Source organism: Suricata suricatta, chromosome 9, assembly GCF_006229205.1.
Source record: "Suricata suricatta isolate VVHF042 chromosome 9, meerkat_22Aug2017_6uvM2_HiC, whole genome shotgun sequence".
In the NCBI taxonomy this organism is placed as follows: domain Eukaryota; kingdom Metazoa; phylum Chordata; class Mammalia; order Carnivora; family Herpestidae; genus Suricata; species Suricata suricatta.
The window spans coordinates 41,111,696-41,132,572 of NC_043708.1; the positions used below are offsets into that span (position 1 = coordinate 41,111,696).

Below are 20,877 nucleotides of genomic sequence, written 5' to 3' on the forward strand. Positions count from 1 at the left end.
ATGTACACTTACCTTGGAAAGCCATCATAGCTGGTGTGAGGGGACAAGAGAGGAGGGTTACAGTGTAGGATGACTTTCATGATCTCTAATGGAATCACTGCTCTCTATTGGCTCAACTGAATCTTTTTCTGCATGGGGGCTATTCTATATGCTTGCACAGATGTTGACTACAGTACTGTATTAATAAACTCTTGTCATACACTGTATTTAATATAACTGGCAATAAGACAGCAGAGGAAAAAGTATCTATACCTGCAGGCAGCCTGACCTAGAATAAAGCAAAGCATTCCTAAGCTTTCCTCTTGTATGGAAAAGCAGAGGACTGTCCATAGGTGCTTTGAAGTGACAGAAAAAAATATACAAATGCCAGCTTTGGGTCCCTTCCAACATTCTGAAAAAACACGAATTTCTGCCTAACTCTGCGTCCTGAGACCGAGCATCCAAGCATGGGAGATGGTCACCCACAGTCCCGCAGTGAGAGAGAGATCATTGTGGCTCAGTTGTGATCATGTGATGTTCAGTGTCACGTACTACTCATATTGCAAGACCTCGTTTATTTATCAACTTAAAATTTGTTAGAAATGTTTAGTCATCTTGCGGGACACTCGCAGAACAAGTTACTCGCTCTCCAAGGTTTTCCTGTATATGACTTTAATATGCAGCCAAAGTTGAGAATCACTGGTCTACAACAAATGTGAACATTTTGATCATATCCTTTCTGCAGGGCAGATTTTTATTGGGAAGGAAAGAAAACGGGGGTCTTGAGTGAAGGGAGGGAGGAAGAAGAACCTGGGGTTTTTATAAGAAGATGGGGAGAGTGGAGATTAGGAATGAGAAGGTGGTGCTGAAAATAAACTTGTATTTGTCAGTATTGCCTAAGGCTGGCTCTGACCCAGGACGTAAGAGAGATAAGAAGGGAGGAGGGGAATGAGCTCAGGAGAGAAGTGTATCTTCATGAATATATATTTTAAAACTGTGTCAATGAGCATTCTCAACATCACTGACTCTCAGAAACTGACCACTTCTAAGAGCAGTTTTAGTGAGTCTTCCTGGAAAATCCTAAAATAAAAACTATCGCAGAATTTGAGCATTAAATATGTCTGTGGGAGTATTGGTGAGTGAGAGATCAGCTTAAGGGTCCCTTAGGATAGTTCATGAGTATCCAGTTAAATCTCTTATTTTGTTATTGTGAAATTGCTGTATAAATGTCTTTTTAAAAATCCTATGTTATCTGGCTTTTATATACTTCTCCATTGTTTGCTGGCCAAACACCTTGCCCTTGCCTCATTCGCTTCCCCCTTCGCTTGCCATGAATGATTTTAAGTAATTTTTGTTGGTTGTCCTCCTGACTTTTGTTTAGAACATTTTCCAGGGTTACCGCTGTACGTCTGTTCATGGCCTCTGAGAGGCAGTGTGGCATCAGGCATCAAGCTTATGCAGCCTGGGTTTGAATCTCAGGTCTTTGAACTTGAGCAGACCTTACCGATTGCCATTTCCTCATCTGTAAAATGGGAACGATGCTAATATCCTTGCAGAATTATGAAAATGGAATGACAATATATGTGAAAATTGCTTTGTAAACTATAACGTGCTGTGCAAGGATTTCCACCTTCCCTGCCCCCCTTTCTTTGGCCTATCCTACAGGAAATGCCTGCTAAACTCTTCAGCCAGGCATGAAAGAGGGCTGGATTGTTTGGGGATATATTTTACTGTGTCTGTTCTGGTCTATGGATTATTTTAGAACAAATGTGCTGAGATCATCCTCTGGTCTGCCTGCAGCCATGTCTTGAGAGTCATTGTCAGCAGCCTCTGGGGATGTCACTCCTTGGGTGCTCTGCCCTGGAATCTGGCATCAGAAAGATCTGTATGGTCCCCTGGATTTGTGGATCTCACCTTGGGCAGGGCTCCAAATTAAGCCACTGTAGCTTGTGATCATCAGTGAGCCATGTACCATTGGGAATACAGGACCAGGGTTTCCTTTCAAGCTATCTTAGTGGCTTTGGGTCCACCAATCTCTCAGCCTTTTAAGGGCCAATTTCTTTGCCTGTAATTTCCTGGGGATGTGAGGGAATCATCAAACTTCAATCCAAGGCAACCTCAGAGCTAGAGCTTCATGGGTAAGTCTTCTGGTTGTTCATAAAGATCATGTGATGGAATCCACTATACAAATACAATTCAATAGGAAATATAAGGTTATGTTTACTCTGTTCCTGTTCTAAGACTGTCATTTTAATCTAGGACAGTGATTCTCAAAGCGATTCCCTAGACCCTCAACACCATTACCAAGGGAACTTCTTAAAAATGTACGTAAATGATGAGCTCCACTCCAGACTTTCTGATAGAAACTCTGGGAGTAGGCCCGGCAAGCAGTCTATGTTATAATAAGCATCCCCTTCCCTCCGCCCCCCTCCCCAGTGATTTTGATGCTCACTGAAGTTTGAGAACCTCCAGTCTAGAAGCCAACTATCTAGGAAGCCTTGACAACTGTGTTCTCTCCTAGATTCATTAGAAGTAGAAATGATGATCTTTAGCGGCTTCTCTTAGGTCCCCTCATGGTAGTCACGCAGCAAAGGAGCCATTACCGATGGCCCCGTGTTCCAAACGCGCCTGACTCGCTGCCCCTGGGCTCTCCGTCCAGCTGGCTGCACTCTCAGAGCTTTGCATCATCAACTGCCTGGATTCAACTGCTTTTACTTTCAGCCCTCACAGTTTTGGGAAGAAAGGCCTATGATGTCTCTTCCCGGGTAAATGTGCGTTTTGTTATCTGACCTCAGGAAATAGCATGAAATTAACTTATTTCCCTTAGCCTTGGTTAAAAGAAATGTAATTTTGTTCTGTGGCTCCTCACACGTTTGGTAATATCTGACCATAAATAGTCTTAGGACTAGAGAGGGTCAAGCAAATAAAACAGCCTTGCCCATAGGCTTGGGAAAAAAATTCTCCCCAACAAATTTAAATCGCCTTTCCTTTGATCATAACGCATATTGGTGGCCTGAAGGAGGATGGTACCAGTGTGCTGAAGGCTAAAATTTCCATTTCTATCACTTTACCCACTGGAGTGGCTATCTGAGACTTTTGGTCAGACTCACTCTCTAAATAGGGTTCTGTGTCAGTTTTTGCTTTCAAAATGTGCTGGAAATCAGTGTAAAATGGTACTTTTTACCAATAGCCAGTACTGGATATTTCCTTGTTTTGCATGTGATCATCATTATGACATTCATATCTGAGTAGTCACATTAGGGAGACGTAGGAAAAATATCTTCCTTGCCTTTTTATTGGTCTTAAGCTCTATAAAGGTTATTTCACAGTCCTAACTGATAAGGAAAAGAGACATTCAGGGAACTATACATTCAAAGGCCATTTCCAACTATTATTCAACTCTAAGATTCAATGAGAGAGGTCCCATACTAAGCAAGATGTCCTCTTCATTTGATCATGAACTCAGGATTCTACTGCATAGGAATGAGCTTCTTGCCAGAGCTTTGCCAGGAAAGCCAATATGCTAACGTTTCCATTTCCTCACCACCAAATACTTTAGGAGAGAGCTAGTGATCTTTGGCTTTTGCCCCTTTTCACCCCATTTAATTTTTATCATCACTGTTGATCAAGATGTGACAAGTAGGGGCTGGAAAAATAAATTGGCTGAAATATGAGTGACAGTATTAAAAGGAAATGTCCAGGAGAGTCATGTTCAACTAGCTGCTGGGCACTGGGTAAAAATGAACAATTCAAATCTATCCTTTTCCTAACTTTGGTTGGCACTGCCTGTGGCTGTTTTTTACCCTGGCTTATGTTTCAGTGGGGAAGTTCTGGGTGTTGTGGCTGTCTGGGACTGACAAAACAATGACAGCGGTTCCAGAAAGCTCTCAGGTAATTACCCTCGCTTGCCTTGGTCTAATAGTGAGAAATTGGGCTGAGAAGATATAGGATGTTGGGGCTCCACCCTCTGCTCTCCTGCTTCCCAGTGTTTTCCCCTCAAGCTTCACCACCTCCCCACTGAAAGTTAGAATTTTAGAATGAGGGCTGGAGGAAGACAGAAGTCAATTGCTAATCTTGGTACATGCAAACAAATTAGGGTTTTCTGTATTAAAATCATCAGCACACTCAGGGTAAGAATATGTTCAATTTATGTTTGCTACATTGAGTTAAAAATACAGGTAATACATTCCTGGGGAAAAATGCTAATTTTTTATTAGAAGTTTAACTTTTAAAGATTTATTCTTTATCTTCTACGTCATGTTATTCCTGAAATTTTGCCTTCTGGTGGGTTGGGGCTTCCTCCAAGATCTACAGTTTTCAGATGAGGCTTCTTGACACAGAGTAGGCAAATGGCCTGTCTAGGATCACACAGCTAGAGAGAAGTGGAGATCAGACCCAAATCACTTCTTGTTATTTCCAGCCCAAATCATTTTCCGCCTCTACCTTAAAGCAATGTCAACTATATACCTGAGATGCTGCAAACTATTCTTCTCTCCCTCAACCAAAAGAGTAATCCAAACAATGGTCTTGAATCAATAAAACAGAATGAACAAAATTGGACTCAAAGAGGAGAAATTTTTATGCAGGTGCCCAAGGTTGTGGAGATGCTGTTGTTCATAGTTATGAGCTCAAGACGTGTTTCATTAACTCCTCAGGTTCTTCTTTCTTCAACCCCAGTACTGTATGGACTTGGGAAACCCCCTTTCCATCTCCCGGAAGTTCACAGGTAAAAACATGTTTCACTTTATTCATTACGGATGTTTTAGAATTATTTTCTGTGACTAGAAGAGATTTTAAAGGGATGGAAACCACTAATTCACAGACCTCTATCCTTATTACACAGGCAAATGTGATTGATTTAAATGAATAATTATTTAAATTAGCTGGAAGCAGTATTTTTTTCCTCTAAGAAAAAATAAATTTTTATCACGATTTTTTTCCTCACTCTTTTCTGCTTACCTCTAAATCTTATATTAACCCTCTGAGTTGCTCTTTCTCAGTTGTTCTTCATTATGTAAACCAACCAGGCAAGTATGTGCTCATACTAGTCTGAGACTATGAGAGTAAGAACAATGATTTTATTTTATAACTTGAGTACCCCCCAGGAGAAAGTAACTGGCAAAAATGTCTTAGTGTTTACATTCAAAGTTGATTTTTTTTCTAAAGATTTGACTGTAAAGTGTATGTTTAAAAAAATCAGTTATTTGGAACAGTGTGTTCTGAATTTTGGACACCAGATGTGATGTGTTTATTAGTTTTAGAGTAAACATATTAAAATGCTTATTTTTGGTGGTAAAACCTATGTTACAAGCTATTCATATAAACTGTCACATCTTATTCACCTAGGACAGGGGGTGGGCGAACTTCCTACAAAGGGCCAGATAATAAATTTCTCAGGACTTAAATTATGGAATAATAAGAAAAATACTGGATCTTTGTCCAGGTTTCTGGTACAGGTTCCTAAAACCTTTGACATTTCCTGAGTGATGGGGTAGGAACATTCTTTGTTCTAATATTTGGTCTTTGACTCAGGTTTCTAACACAAGAGCTTCTAAGGCCTTAGAAGAATCTGTGGAGTAGCTAGAGTCTTGTATGCTAATGAGAGGACGGGGGTGATGGAAGGATGGCAGTGACATCCCTTCAGGATGGGCGCTGACCACTAGGAAGACGAAGCCCTGATTAGAAGCTTGGAACTTTCAGTGACTCTACCACCCCATCCTCTGGGGCTGGAGACTGAGTTAATAAATCATCAGACCTACAGTGATGACACCTCCATAAAGATCTCTGCACTACAGGGTTTGGAGTTTCTGGGTTGGGGAACACATCCACGTACTGAGAGGCCAGTGTCCCCCAGTTCCATGATGATAGATGCTTCTGCGCTTGGGACCCTTCCAGACCTTTCCCTATATGACTCTTCATCTGCCTGTTCACCTTTATTACACCTTTATTAATTAGTAAAATATAAGTGTTTCCCTGAGTCCTGTGAGCCATTATAGCCAATTGTTGAACCTGAGGAGGTTGTAACCCACTGATCACAAATACAAGTCACAGTCTGGGAACTTGTGACTGGGCTCTCAAGTGGGGGGAGTCTTGTGGGGGCTAAGCCCTTAACTTAGGGGTCTGCACTAACTCAGGGTAGTTAGTATCAGAATGGAATTGTGGGACAACCTAGGCAGTGTGTGGGGAGTTGGATAATTGGCTGGTGTGGGGCAAATACCCACATGTTTGATGTCAGAAGTGTTATGAGTAGAAGGAAGTGGTTTTTCCTTTAGTGGGTCATACGATCTCTGTTGCAAGTACTCAGTTCAGCCCTTGAAGTATGGAAGTAGCTGGAGACCATCTGTAAACAAATGAGTGTGGCTGTTTTCCAAACGAAGTTTCTTTACAAATCCAGACAATGGGCTAGATTTTGGCCCGGGGACTGTGGTTTGAGGACCTCTGATCTAGGTACTTCTTGGAATAAATCTGTTATTCTGAAATATAGAAAATTATATCAGATAAATATTTAAGTCAGCCAATTATAGGCAAGAGGCTATATGGTTCTGACTCCTATGATTTAGGCTCCGGAACTATACTTTTATTTATTTTTTTAATGTTTATTTATTTATTTTGAGAGAGAGAGAGCAGGGGAGGGGCAGAGAGAGAAGGAGAAAGAGAATCCTAAGCAAGCTCCATGCTGTCAATGCAGAGCCTGACACAGGGCTCAATGCCAAGTCCATGAGATCATGACCTGAGCCAAAATCAAGAGTTGGATACTTAACCAACTGAGACACTCAGGCCCCCCAACTATACTTTTATTTTATTTTAAAATTTTTAAACGTTTTTAATTTATTTTTGAGAGACAGCACGCAAGCAGCAGAGGGTCAGAGAGAGAGGGAGATACAGAATCCGAAGACAGTCTCCAGGCTCTGAGCTAGCTGTCAGCACAGAGCCCAGTGTGGGGCTCAAACCCATGAACTGTGAGATCATGACCTGAGCCAAAGTCGGACACTTAACCGACTAAGCCACCCAGGTGCCCCTGAACTATACTTTTAAAAGAGGAACTTTTTATCCTCTCATCAGGAATTAGGATGAGCAATTAAGAGAACTTAAGTGCTTCATTTTAGAGTACAACTTTTAAATGAGGTATATTACTCAGGAATATGTATTATGTATGTATGTGTTTATATATATTCATATATGTTGTATCTATATATCTAATATATGTATACTTCTATCTAGTATCCTGTGAAACCCTACAACAACTTTTTCAAGCTATAGTTGTAGAAGTGGCTTTCCCAAAGAATAAGACTGGGTCCCTCCTTGTCCTTCTCTGGACTCCAAGAGAAACAATCATCCCTGACCCCCCACATGTCTGTTAGTGACTCCACAGTTGGTCTGTTCCAGGTGAGAGCTGTCCATGGGGTGGCGCATGGATACCTGTGGCTCTAAGGCTGCACCCAGCCAAAGTGATTGTTTGCCAGGTTTTTGATCAAATGGATGGAAAAGGCATTGATAATTAGAGCCCCGGTCAGGAAGGCAAAGCCTGGAATTAGCAGGTTAGGTAGATGGATAGGAGAGATTTAATACATGAAGAGGTGATGTAGAATAGTCCAGAGGGCAGTTTAGAGGTGAATTCTATGAACCTTAGGCATCTGCTGGAACATCCCTTCTCAAGGGCAGCCTGGCCAATGTTTACAGTTAATGAACTAGGTAGGTTACTTAGCAACCCATTCTAGGGATTTATAGGATCCTGAAGAATCCATTCACCTTGGACCTCACAGCATGAAGCTGACGGGCCAGAATGAAGGCCACGAAAACTATCATCAAACCAGCACAGAATATCCTTTAATTGTGTTAGTGGCATTTTTCAACATGACTTGGGTCTTTAGCTATTCTTAGAGGCAGTCAAGGTTAAAAACAAGGGCTCTGAAGTTCAACTGTCAGACTTCACACATCAGCTCTACCGTTATTAGCTAATGTAATGTAATGGTACCGTGTAAAATAACATAATCTCTCTAAAATTGTTGACTCTGTAAGTTAATCTAGTCTTCTTTCTAAAATAGTGCATGCTTCTGCCTGCCTCTTCTGCTGCCCCAAACCCCCACCCCGCATATTTTCCTCTGGCTGCCACAAATTGCTGGATGGAATCATATGAATTCTAAATTACTTTTTAAAATTGACATTACTTTGCTGTAAGCCAGCTACTTCATAAATTGTGTCAGCTAAAGGTCTCCCCACCAGTTAGTCTGAAGAAGTTTTTGCTGTCATATCTGTCCTGTTAATTTAAGCAGAAACTGTAATTAGATGTAAGTGGTCCTGTTCCCACAGAAATGAATGGCAGCATCTGTAGAGAGACAACCGTTCCAAACCCTTTTGGCTACCAGCACTCTACAAGTTAGCAGTGTGGAGCGAGGCCCAGATCCAGACTTCTGTCGGCCTAATTTTATATCTGTGGATGCACAACAGTAAATCCAATATTTCTAATGCCTTGCTGTGATGGGTGCAACGCCAAGCACATTCCAGACTTTTGTGTTGGTGACTCCTCCCGAGAAGGACACTCTGTGTGTGTATGTGTGTGTGTTTTCTGTTTTCCTCAATCACTTAGCATAGATAGGAAAAATAGAGGTTGTCTAAGTAACTATGTGCAAAACCAAAAAAAATCAGAAAAAGTAGTAAGTTGTGTTTATAACTGAGCGATGGAATCATACCGATATTTTGGCTACAGATGTTTTGTTCCTTTGTTTACCTCTCTGATAAAGGAATGAACTGCTTGTATTCTGGAAGGTTGGCCAATTATAGAATCAAGTACCCCTGTGCATGTGGGGATGTATTTGGTGTTGGAATGTCCATGGTAGACAGGTTCTATCCAGGCAGTTAAAGAAATCTATATTGAGACAATGCATTCCGTACTAAAGCTTTAGTCATGCAATAAAACTTCATCCACACCACTCAAAGCACTGTGAGGTATACAAGAACTACAGAAAACATGATTTCTTTTCTCAGTGAACTTGGAATTTGGCTGGGAGTTAAAACATACAAAGTCCATAGTAACACTGCAAAAAATTGAGTGTAATTGTAAGTACAGTAAAACTAGCCATGATGAGAGATGCATGGTCCAAAAAATTCACTCGCCTAAAACCTGGCATCGTATTGCAAAGTTAATGAAATGCCAGAGTAAGGCTGCCCAACTAGCCATCTGGGAGTTCCAGGGGTCTGTGCCATCTGAAGAAGCCCTGGTCCTGGCCAGTTTGGTGCCACCTAGTGGCAGTTGCCTTCTCTAGTCCGAGTGTACATGAAGTGATTTGGGGCCTTGGGGTTGACGGGAGTTCCAGGAAAGAGGCGGTGATTCCAGAAATTTCCCAAATAGTTGACACGCATCTCCGTAGCTCAATCCAGGGGACATGGAGACCACCCTTGGCTTCGCTGCTCGCTGACGGCGTTAACTGCATAGGCATCTCTTTCCCTTCCAAGCCGCCTGTCTGCCCACCCACCAGCATCTTTGAGGACAGTGCTGGGCAGGCACTGGCAGCCAATCATTACGTTTATAATATTCAGATTTGCCTTTTCATGTTTAAGAAAACCTTTTTTGTTATTCTTTTCTTTTACAAACTTGGGGAGGAGTTATTGCAGTGTTGATTGTAGCAGCAAGGCTGTCCTGAAAGAAGTGAGGCTCCCGGCTTGATGAAATGTGAAATGTAGTTAGTTGTCACAAGTGATAATGAAGACATTTCAGGAAACATAAACTTTACAAGAGCAAGTAAAGGATACCTCTTAGCTGGTTTTTCAGGATCCTAGAAAACATTTACCTGGTGTAGCATGTATCTTCCCAAATATGATACATTTGGGGGCTTTGGACTCACTTTGGGTGGTCGTAAGGGGCAAAAGAGTATATCACAGCTGATGGCAGCCTGTTTTCAAAATATTCGATGGCCCCTAAGCACTTTTGTCAGTACAAAAAAAAAAGCTTCTCTATAGGTAGATATTATCTGTACTAACACATAACCGAGAATACCATCAGTTTTGACATGATTGAATGTGAGGATCAACATATAACAGAGCAAAAGAGACAGGAAGACAGAGACAGACAGAGAGAGAGATAAAAAGTGCCCTAATCCTCACCTAAGAGTTACGTTACCTTGAATTTTTTCTAACTTAAAAAATGGTCTTGGGGCTCCTGGGTGCCTCAGTGGGTTAAACATCCAACTTCGGCTTGGGTCATGATCTCACAGTTTGTGGATTCAAGCCCTGCGTTGGGCTCTGCTTTGACAGTTCAGAGCCTGGAGCCTGCTTCAGATTCTGTATTTTCCTCTTTCAGCCCCTCCTCTGCTTGTGCTCTGTCTCTCAAAAATAAATAAAGGTTAAAAAAAAATTTTAATGGGCATGCCCATTAGATAAACACAGCAGCTTTGCCTGGAAATTTGATTTTAGTTAAGTCTCAATCAGGCAAACTACAGATACTCCAGGGATCAAGACAGGAAATTTAAGTTTATATCAATCACGAAGCTCATTTTTAGTGATGGTTTCCCTTCTGGTTGATTCACTTGTTATTACCTCTTCTCTTGATGATTTTCCTATTCCTCCCCTATGGCTAATGCTTTGCTTTTTTTATGTAGTGCGTTTTAATCTTTAAAGTGCCATGCAGGCAAGAATTAATCTCTGGTGGAATTTTTCCATTTTGTCGATGGAGGAGATAGCAGAGGCGATGTAGATAGATTGTCGGGGACTCCAAAATGGAATTTTTTCAGAGCTGGGATTTGGTAAGCAGTCCAAGCTCTAGAAATCCTGAGGCAGCATTAATGTATCTGTTTGTTCCTGGATTGTACATCCTCTCTTTTCTTTTCAAATGTTTATGTAAATTCTTGTTAGTTAACAGTGCGGTGTTGGTTTCAGGAGTAGATTTCAGTGATCCATCACTTACATACAACACTCAGGGCTCATCACAACAAGCGCCCAATTGTAGATCCTCTTGAGCCATATTTATGACTATATGTTTTATATCTTGATAGAGAAAGGGGGTGAGAGGTGATCAGTGGATTGAGTTAAATGATATGCTTTCAATTGGACCAATTGTAAAAAACCTACATGCAAACAAGAAAACTGCTGATGGCCTCAGATAGAAAGAGCTATGAGCAATTGTCTTATCCGATCGGGATGCAGTACCCTTATCTATAAAAACAGATAAAGAAAAAAGTATTTACTGAGCAACTACACATTACTATATATACCCGATACTGAATTAGATGTATTCATAATGGTCACTAAATTGCCCAAAGTCCAGTATCTTAGAGAAAGGAGACCCAGAGATGCCATGACTTGTTCATGATTTGTCATAGTTCATTTGTTTTTAATACTTATTTATTTATTTTGAGAGGGTGGGGGGAGGGACTGAGAGAGGGAAAGAGACAATCCCAAGCAGGCTCTGTATTGTCAGCACAGAGTCCTATGAAGGCCTCAAACTCACCAAACCATGAGATCATGACCTGAACTGAGATCAAGATTAGGATGCTTAACCAACTGAGCCACCCAGGTGCCCCTGTCATAGTTAATTTAACTGAACATAACAGTCTAGTCCTGGGTCCTAGATCCAGTGCTCTTTCTGTCACATGATTGCTGCCTCAAAAGCAAGCCTAGCTGATCTTGAAGGTCCTGGATGGCTTCAGTGTAACATGGTCCTGTGATGATTGAGAGGGTGCAATTTCACGAGTCTACGTGGAAGATAAGAAATGAGTAAAGAGCTGATCTTCATTATGATGGCTCATTGAGTTGAGAACAGAGGTTCTCGGGGCGCCTGGGTGGCTCTGTTGGTTAAGCCTCCGACTTCGGCTCAGGTCAGATCTCACGTCCGTGGGTTCGAGCCCCGCATCAGGCTCTGTGCTGACAGCTAGCTCAGAGCCTGGAGCCTGCTTCCAGTTCTGTGTCTCCCTCTCTCTCTGCCCCTCCCCCTCTCATGCTCTGTCTCTCTCTGTATCAAAAATAAAAAATAAAACATTTAAAAAAAAAAAGAAAAGAAAAAAGAGAACAGAGGTTCTCAATCTTGACATTACATCAGCAGCATTTCATGAACTTATAAATAAATAAATAAATAAATAAATAAATAATCCTAATACTTAGATCTATCTCCAGGCTTATTAAGTTATGGAAGATTGGTCCAGACATCAGTCGTTTCAAATCATCCCCAGTGATTTCAGCAGTCAAGATGAAGTACAATGACTTTAAACTTAAGAATTCATACCAATGAGCCTCCTTTCTTGAGACTGACATACTCCTTTCTCCCTCTCCTACATCTCGTCTCCTTTTAACTCTTGCAAACCAATGGAAAGGACAGCAACATTTAGCTTTCTTGCTTGTTCTCCTTACCATTTATAACAGAGCATGATTGTTATAGGGGAGGGGAAGAGAGAAAATTAATAACAACAGCCATGAACAACAAACATTGGCAACAGGTCTATTCCTGACAAAGACTTAGCAGTGCATAATCATGACATGCCAAAACATTAGCAAGGAAACTACTCACGCGTGACTTGCTTGGTGGCTTTGCCAGCAGATATCAACGGGCTCCTGGGAGTGGCTTCCACCCAGCTCTTCAGATAGAGGGTGTTGTGGCTTTCCTTTAGGGGAGAAACAAAAGTGATATGCAATGTCAAAGTATTCCCATGTTCAAAATGACCCAACACCATATGGGATTCTATGAGCTAGAAAATAGTTGATTAAAATTTCAACCCTCTTCACAGACCAAAAGGGATTTTATCCTCAAATCTGGCATAAACTGTGACTGCTTCTAGACTTGGATTATATCCTCATGAAAATGGGTCTTAACAATTTCCATGGATTCTTATTCAGAGTTAGGCTCCCTGTTTTGGAATCTGATTTCAAACTCTGACAGATGGAAATCCACACTTCTTGATAATAAACAATGTGGTGGAGTTATAAGCAAATATCTAGATCAGCTAAGTTTATAAAATATATATGCATTTCAATAGTAAAGTGACAGCAATAGAGGTGGTTAATATTTAGTAAAATATTTTCAAGCTTTTTAAAAATTTTAAATTTTTAAATGAGTAGTTTTGAAATGAACCAATCTTTTTCTGAGGTTCTCAAGTGGGTGAGAAAGGAACAGCAAATGTAAAAATGTAGATACTTCCAAATTTATGAGTGGTTTCCCAGCTCTCAGATTGTCAAAGGGCTTTTCTCTTTCATTTTTTTTCCAGAGTTTTAAAAAAGATTTTTTTATATTTATTTATTTTTGAGAGAGAGAGAGAGAGAGAGAGAGAGAGAGAGTAGGGGAGAGGCAGAGAAAAAGGGAGATGCAGAACTCAAAGCAGGCTCCAGGCTCTGTGCTGTCAGCATAGACTCAACATGAGGCTCAAACTCACAAACTGTGAGATCATGACCTGAGCCAAAGTCGGACACCCAACCAACTGAGCCACCCAGGCACTCCTCCAGTGTTTTGAATTTCAATTATTAGTGATCAACACAGCAGAAAGAAATGCTTTTGATAATTTTTAGCCTTTATGTTGTGAAACATATACACACACACACCAAAAAATTGCTAAAATAAATAATGTTTAACTAAAATAAATAATGTGGATCTATCCACAAATAGCATTTGTAGACCTACTATCAGGCCAAGGAAGATAGCAAGCCCTCCTACAGTAATTTTTTCAATTAGCAAAAGGCCATCATTTTGAAATTCTATTTGAAGTGGATTTTGAAAGATTCTTAAGAGGGAAAACGAAGGAAAGCGTGTCAACGGGAAATATTAAGTTCATCTGAGGTGTTGAGGAGTCATTTCTACGACAACCAGAACATTCATTGTGGCCTAAACAGATTTCTGTGCTTTTGCCCCTGCTCTTCCTTCTGTTCAGAGAGCCATCACCCTGTGAAATGTAAAAAGGAGTTGATAACACCTTTCCAGCCAGAGGCTTATATAATTATGGAACTTAAATATTAACTAAAGTGAAAGAAGCCCAGACTCTGTGTGGAGTTCTATTCTTGAGAAGTCCAGCAACCACAAGACATTTAAAGGAATCCTAACTCTTACTTGAATTATTTAAGGAACATTTTAAGAGGTATATTTCATATTCCGCACTGACAAAAAGTCCCCTCTCCCTTTCTCACTTCTTTCACACACGGCAGCAGTTCTAGAGACTCTCATGTATCACCTCTATCCCAGAAATAATTTCCAGACACCTCACACTGGAGTATTTTCTCTGTTCTTTATAGTATCGACCAATTAAACCATTCATGCTTCTTTCTTAAAAAAATTTTTGTTTCAGCCTTTCCCATCTTTGAGATTTATTTTTTTCAACAAAGGTGACCAGTGGAGGCAGCACTGCTAGCAAGACTTTTTCCCGCTCCCTTCTTTCTTTTGGATCCCTTTTCTGTCTACTCATTACTCAAATTCTGTATGGCAAAGAGCCCAAACTGGTTTGGCAAAGCCCAAAATATTCTTTAGAGGATGCCAGAGTGGGAAGAAGTGGACAACACTCCTTTAGCTGGTGAGGGTGTGATGCGGGTGTGTGCCTGCGTCGGGCAGTGGCTGTGGAGACTGAAAATACTCATGTTAAGGAGCCTTATCCCAGAGGGGTGCCTGTGCGGCTCTGTAGGTTAAATGTTCTAACTCTTGATTTTGGCTCAGGTCATGATCTCATGGGGGTGAGATTGAGGCCCATGTGGGGCTCACATTGGGTGTGGAGCCTGATTAAGATTCTCTCTCTCTCCCTCTCTCTCTCTCTTTTTCCCCTCTTACCCCCTCAAAAAAAATAACTTTATTCCAGAAATGAATCCTTGACTGGAACTGGATTTTTAAAAACAACATAAATTGAATGTGAGTAAAGGTTCAGTATATGACATCTTAACCTCACATAATAAAAATGACAGGCAACTAAAAGGTGTAAAAGTATTGAAAGAGTGCCTTGTGTGAGTCAGAGTTGCAGAAAGTGTTACTCTGGACCTGGGAGGTTCCCAAAGATTTGTGTGGTGGTGGTTGAGGGTAGGATGGGGAGAAAAGGGTCTGAAAGGAAGGAAGAAACTAAGTCATCTCTTTGCGTGACAGTTGTCTTCCTCCTGGTTTTGTTTGTTTGTTTGTTTGTTTGTTTTGTTTTGTTTTTTTCCTGAGATCCTCTTCTTTCTTCACTCAAATCTGCAGGGACCACATGGGTATGGTCAAAACCTGCCTCATGTAGGACAAAGCCAGAGGAAACTGAGATCAGTCGGACCAGCAGGACTGAGGCTGTGAAAACGGTCAGTGTGCAGCCCCCACAGCCATTGGCTATGCCCACCTGTTGTAGTAAATGTGATGAGAAAGAAAAACTGACCTATTGAGTCATAGACCTGAGGCCCGGCAGATGGTGGGTGCTTCCTCTTTCTAAAGTGTCAGGCAACCTCAGAGAAAAAAATTTATTCTTTATATAAAATGTAAGGAACACGAAGATGAGGTCAACTGAGTCCACATCATGTAAGACAATGCTCAGATGTATAGTCTGCATAAAAGAAAAGGAAATGATTTTCAGAGAACAGGAACAGAAAAGATCTAGAGATTTCATTTAATAAAACTTGTTTCTAAGCAACCTCATGGTGTAATTCAGGAATTCTGAAGTAATATCAATATTTCTGAAATCTTTCTTAAAGAACCACTCTGAAATTGTCCATAATAGAAAGACCTAAATCTGATTCCACCCAAGAGTGAACATGGCTCATTGGGGACTGCTATACAAGAGATGTCCTCCCAGTGATGATACCACAGTCATTGTCCCATTGTTCCTGGCCGATAGTTCTAATTTTGAATTTGTGGTTCCTTAGTTTATGACTTCAGGTGTATGACTGGATGCAACTACTCATGCTCACTGGGATTCATGAAGGGACGGGTGGATTCAGGTTGTCCTTCCAACTTTCCTCTTTTTGTTGGTGAGACCACCATATTCATAATCATTTTTTATCCTTAATGTCTCCATTTCCTTGGCTCCCCACATCCTATTTTAGATCTTCCTTTTCAATGTGTGTGGAATCCAGGACTGCCCCTGTCACTTGAGAGTCAGACCCAGGACAAGAATAAAAGAATAGTGGACCATATACTTAGTGTCTAAAACACTTAGCAGTTATGAAACGTTGAGCTCACAAATGATTGAATAAGATCTGATCCTTTCTGCCTGGACAAAGAATACCTTCATAATGACACAATAATATGAGTACAGTTTGGTGTATATGTGACTGAAAGTTGGCAGAATGTCAAAGACAACTGAATTGAATTATACTTGCACGAGGCTGGGGGTATTGTTGGTGGGCTGGTAGTGTTTAGGTGAGCTACAAAATAAAGATACACATATTTCATAGGTTATGTATTTCATAAAGTTTATTTTCTTGCCTTCATTTTAGCAAAATCACCAAATAGGTTGCTATAATCAAGATTTCCACTCAATTTATATTCCATTAACAGGAGTAGCCTGTTATATTTTTAGCAAAACTGTAAATTAAAGTAAAAGTAAACATTGAAAAAATGAAAATTAATTTGAAAAATTAAAATTACTTCTCAGTGTGTTTTCAAAAGAGAGTTATTTTTCTTCTAGAATGTTCAAATTCATCTATTAAAGTTAAAAGGGCAAAATACAAAGAGTGAACTTCCATGCCTTAAGGTAAAATTTTTTAGACAAAGCCAATCTTCATATTTACTTAAAAAATTTTTAAAACATTTTTATTTATTTTTGAGAGACAGAGAGAGACAGAGCATGAGCAGGGGTGGGGCAGAGAGAGAGGGAGACACAGAATTGGAAGCAGGCTCCAGTCTCTGAACTCTCAACACAGAGCCGGACACTGGGCTTGAACTCACCAACTGTGAGATCATGACCTGAGCCCAAGTCAGATGCTTAGCCCACTGAGCCATGTGGGTGCCCCCATATTTAATTTTTTTAATCATTTTTTTAATCTTTTTTTTTTTTTTTGAGAAAGAGAAACAGAGTTTGAGTGCAGGAGGGGCAGAGAGAGAGGGGCAGAATCCGAAGCAGGCTCCAGGCTCTGAGCTGTTAGCACAGAGTTCGATGTGGTGCCAAACCTAGGAGTTGTGAGATTGTGACCTGAGCTGAAGTCAGATGCTTAGCTGACTGAGCCCCCAGGTGCCTCTTATTTTTTTTTTAAATAAAGTTTATTTATTTTGAGAGACAGAGACAGTATGTGTGGGGGAGAGGCAGAGAGTGAGAGAGAGAAAGAATCCCAAGCAAGCTCTGTATTGTCAGCACAAAGCCCAACACGGGGCTTGAACCCACAAACCGTGAGATCATGACCTGAGCTGAAACTCACAGCTGGACGCTTGACGAACTGAGCCACTCAGGTACCCCCATATTTAATTTTTAAAATGAATTTTTATTAACTGTTCTTGTCAAAACAAAATAATTAGCAATAGTGAAACATCTTTATTACATACCTGTTATACCTAGATCCTCAAATTGAAGAGTGATATGAGATTTAATGCTGCAAAATGTTCTTCAGCTCCCAGGTGCAATTGCTTTTAATATACATTAAACCACAAACTGGGGCACAAAGAGAAACAAGAAAATGGATACTTAACACTAGTAGGAAAAGATTTGTTTTAAGCAGGACTCTACTGCATTCATGCTGAGAAGACGCCTTTTACATGTTATTGTCATTTCTCGAACCTACGTCCTCCCGCTGCTCAAGCCCTCCTGTACTCCAGTTGTTTGCGTCCAATGTAGGCAGGAGCTCAAATGACAGCCTTCATGGTTGGGGAACAGGTGCCTGAACAGACTGCATGTTGCTGTAAGGGCTTACGGCAGCAAAGGTGGAAAAGCATTTCCGTGGGACCTAAGAGGTGTTGAGTGGACATTTAGAGCTATGGGTTGTGCTGGGACAGCACAGAGCATTAACTCCAGAAAGACACGTCCATGTGCTCTTTACCAAAAAAATTTTTTTTTTAATTTTGTGATATGTGGGGCTTTCTAAAGCTTGAGATCCTAGCCGTCTCACCTGGCTCTGAAGGTGGGTCTCTTCTGATATATCTCTTCCTCGCCTTTTTTAGTCCTGGTTCTAATTTATCTAAGGCTTTGATATTTGAAAAGTTCCAACCACTTCTGGGCTGTTCTCCTTACAAGCCATCCGAATCATCTATAAGATGAATTTCCCTAATATTCTGGGACCTACCAAGTCATTTCTTTAAACTTATAGTAGTTGCTCGTTGCTTACGAGATCAAGTTCCAAATGTTAATAGATTATCTCACATCATCAAATTAAGTTTCTTTTGAAAATGTTTATGTATTTATTTTGGTAGAAAGAGAGAGAGAGAGGGAAGGAGGGAGGGAGAGAGAGCAGGGAAGAGCAGAGAGAGGGAGAGAAAGAATCCTAAGCAGGGTCCGCACTGTCAGCACAGAGCCTGACATGGGGCTTGAGCTCATAAACTGTGAGATCATGACCTGAGTTGAAATCAAGAGTCGGATACTTAACTGACTGAGCCACCCAGGCGCCCCTCGGATTAATTTTGTTGGTTTACTAATAAACACCCTTTGTTTTACCAAGCTGTTCTCTTTGTACCTCCCAAACTTGTTATTCTTCTTCTCTGAGTAACTTTGCTCACATGTATCCCACTTTTTTTTTAATCCATGTCATCTTGGCTAAGACAATACCAAGCATCTTTTGGCCTATCCATGTCACCCTCTGTTGGGTGGTTTGGGCAAGTTTTTCTAGCTGGGTTGTACTATGTCTTCCTAAATATTAGTAAAAGTAGGATAATTTTATTCTTCTTTTGGTCTTTTAGAACTATAATCATATTTTAATTGTAAGAGTAAATATTTATTTTTTAAATAGAAGTTTAGGTAGTAAATGAAGTACAATGTGGAACTATCTCTCCTCATCTCTTAGATTCTCATTCCCCAGAAGGAAGTCCTATCAATAACTCAGCTTCCAGTTTCAGACTTTCTGCTCTGTACAAATGCTTACAAACACATTTGTGTATACTTAAAAAAAATAATAAAACAGATAACCATCCTAAGCATTCTCTTTTATGATTTTCTTTTCTCGCATCACAATAATCATGGACATCTTTCCATGTCTACACAGCAGACTGCGTTATTCTTTAAGAGCTGGATGTGATGAATATTACATGAATGTGATATCCCAACTGTAAATAGGTAGCATAAAAGTGTGTGTTTCAGAGAGTCATGGTAAGAATAAAAAGGTTAAGACATCTGAAGTGCTTAGAACTGCATCTAGCCCATGGTAAGAACCAGTAAATTTTACCTACTAATAAAAATGGAAATAATAATAATTATTATTATTAATTTAAATTTGCCCATTTCCTGCTGGTAGACATTTATTATTCTTTTAATTTTTACTTTTATAAATGATGCGACAGCGAACGTCTCTACATATATGCCTGCGCTCCAAATTATGCTAATCTGCCTTTCCATCCACAGAGTAAAAGAACCCAGTGTGGCAATTTTTAAAAGGTCATCGTGTTTCTGATTATAGAGAATTTGGAAAATATCAAAAATGACAAGAAGCCTAACCCCATCATGGCCCATTCAGAGATAAAATCACCATTAACATTTTAATGTAGTTCATTTGCGATCACTTTATTGATTTGCTTTGGTTTTTTTCACTCAGTATGATAGAGGAAGCACCTGCCCGTGACAGTAAATGTTTTACCCCATGAAATTACCATTATTTCCTTAACTGCTTTCCAGCCATTGGATATGGAAGTTACTCTTAATTTTTCACCATATAAACAAGTCTGTGGCTGGCTTTTGAACATACATTTTTGCCCACGTTTCAGTTTTACTTAAACATAAAGGATACAAACTTTTGATTGCCAAAGTGCTTTCCAGGAATGTTGTCAGCAATGTAAGAGAGTGTCTTTATAGGAATGGCCTGCAGAAGTCAGCCTCCACTTTTCCAATGTGGAAACATTCACCGGATTGCAACTTCTCTTTTCATCGTGCCGAAGATCTCAGTCTCATAGAATACTCTGGATACTCTCTTCTGTCACAAGACTCTGACGGTCCATAGGCTGGATTCCCGATCTGTATTCAGCTTATCCAATAATATCATTTCTTGCTCTTCACAATCTTCCTTTCAAATTTTTTATGGCGACATTTTATCCTCTTTTTGGATATCATTTCAGGAAGCCATCAAAACTTAGAATCTCAGTAAATCTAAATTCTATTTTCTGTTTGGGCAGGAACTGGCTGTGTGACATTGGGAAGTAACTTACCCCCTCTGTGTCCGGGTATCCTAATCAGTAATCTAGAAGTATATGTAATAGGCCCTTTTGTAATACGATAGTTACGGTATTTTTGTAGTGAATAAAATCACTACCAAATGATTTGAAAGTACTAGTTCCCTTGTAAGCATGCCTGTAATGACCATCAATGGCTTCTTATTTGGTTGCTCTGCCAACGGAAACGTCTATTTTGTTCATCAAGTTGATGATCCCAGTTCTTTTGGCTCTGAGGAGACAGCTAGCATGGTCTTATTCTGTAGGGTGACCTTATGAAGTAGGCGGTGAGAAGGGTGTGAAAGCAGAGAGGGGGTGGGCAGGTAATGGCTGAAAGGTAGGAAGCCTAATCTACCTGTCAGGTGTGTCAATAGCTTTGGTCAAGAATTCACATGCCAGGAAGTCAGATACGAATACCACAATTTCTGTAGCCACAGGCAGATAGTTTGTCAGTTCCTTTCTTCCTGCTTTCATCCATATGCAAGCAAGCGATAACATGTACTAAGTTAAATAATGCATGGTACTTCAACTCTTCTTACTTTCTATCCTTTGGTTATTGTAATTACATGTAATTTTGTGACGGATTTTCTATTTTTTAAGAAATCGCACTTTTGTACTTGATCCAGCTAACAGGATTTTCTTACATTACTTCATAAAGAGACCATCTTTTAAACTTCTAATGTTATTTCTTATTCATT

General features: G+C 40.2%; 1 long non-coding RNA gene across 1 annotated transcript; it reads left to right on the plus strand.

Annotated features, from left to right (window-relative positions):
- Positions 1 to 7,733: 7,733 nt before the first annotated feature.
- On the plus strand, positions 7,734 to 15,531 carry LOC115302916. The gene is made up of 2 exons (XR_003913717.1): positions 7,734 to 7,814; positions 15,110 to 15,531. It is a non-coding gene; the product is annotated as an uncharacterized LOC115302916 (long non-coding RNA).
- Positions 15,532 to 20,877: the final 5,346 nt, after the last annotated feature.